The sequence below is a fragment of the Zingiber officinale genome, chromosome 3B, assembly GCF_018446385.1.
Source record: "Zingiber officinale cultivar Zhangliang chromosome 3B, Zo_v1.1, whole genome shotgun sequence".
Lineage (NCBI taxonomy): Eukaryota > Viridiplantae > Streptophyta > Magnoliopsida > Zingiberales > Zingiberaceae > Zingiber > Zingiber officinale.
The window spans coordinates 66567561-66568606 of NC_055991.1; positions in this window are offsets into that span (position 1 = coordinate 66567561).

Here is a 1046-nt window from a genome sequence, read left to right on the forward strand (position 1 = left end):
TCTATGTTTTTTCTTAACTCTAACTCGGGTTGATGCACATCAAAAAGGGGGGATTGTAAATACCCTAAGATAGTTTTGATGTAGTCAACAAAGTAAAGTTAGGTTCTGTGTATGTTTGATGCCTTGTGTCTCAGTGTGAAGGAACTTAGGAGCACAAAAAGTTGAGCGAAAGACACAGCTAGCGAGAAGGATGGCACGGGAGAGAGTTGATGGGCTCGGTACTTCCGAAGGATGAGGTGCTGTAGAAGAGTACGTTGGGAGACGATAAGGAAACGTGAGGCATTTATGAGGGATGAGAAGCTGGAGCGGAAGATTATCGAGGAGAAGGCCAGGAAATGGGTTTGGGTAATGTAACGCCCGCCCCTCCTGCTAGTAGGGCGGGGTTACTTTACTTAACCATTACTATTGCGGAAACATACATGCATATTAAAATTTCTTTCGAAAGTAAAACAGTAGAAATATCCTGAAGTCATGCGGGACAATAACATAATACACTTAATTCATGTCAACATAACAAAATAACATAAGCAGGTCTTTTTATTTATCTTAGCCGAGCCACCGCCACACACATCTCCTTGCCTCTCCTGCAGCTCCCCTAGGTCATCCATTCTTTGCTTCTACGGTACAAGGAAAGTAAGCTATAAGCACACAGGCTTAGTAAGATCCTTTCCTACTCACAAAATCTATATATCAAGCATAAACACATAAACATATAATCATGGAAATATGATCATCTAACATCATATGGTGAATACATAGCATCATAACATATTATCTCATAAAGAACATCATGCTATGTCCTATCGTAAATCATCATGTCATATAAATCATAAGAGCATAGCATGTCATATCATAAATCATAAAGAACATCATGCTATTATTATATCATAAATCATAACATATCATCTCATAAAGAACATCATGCTATATCATATCATAAATCATCATGTCATATAAATCATAAGGGCATAGCATGTCATATCATAAATCATATCATGCAAGATGTCTTTTAAAACATGTATCATGTCATATGCAAGATGTCTTAA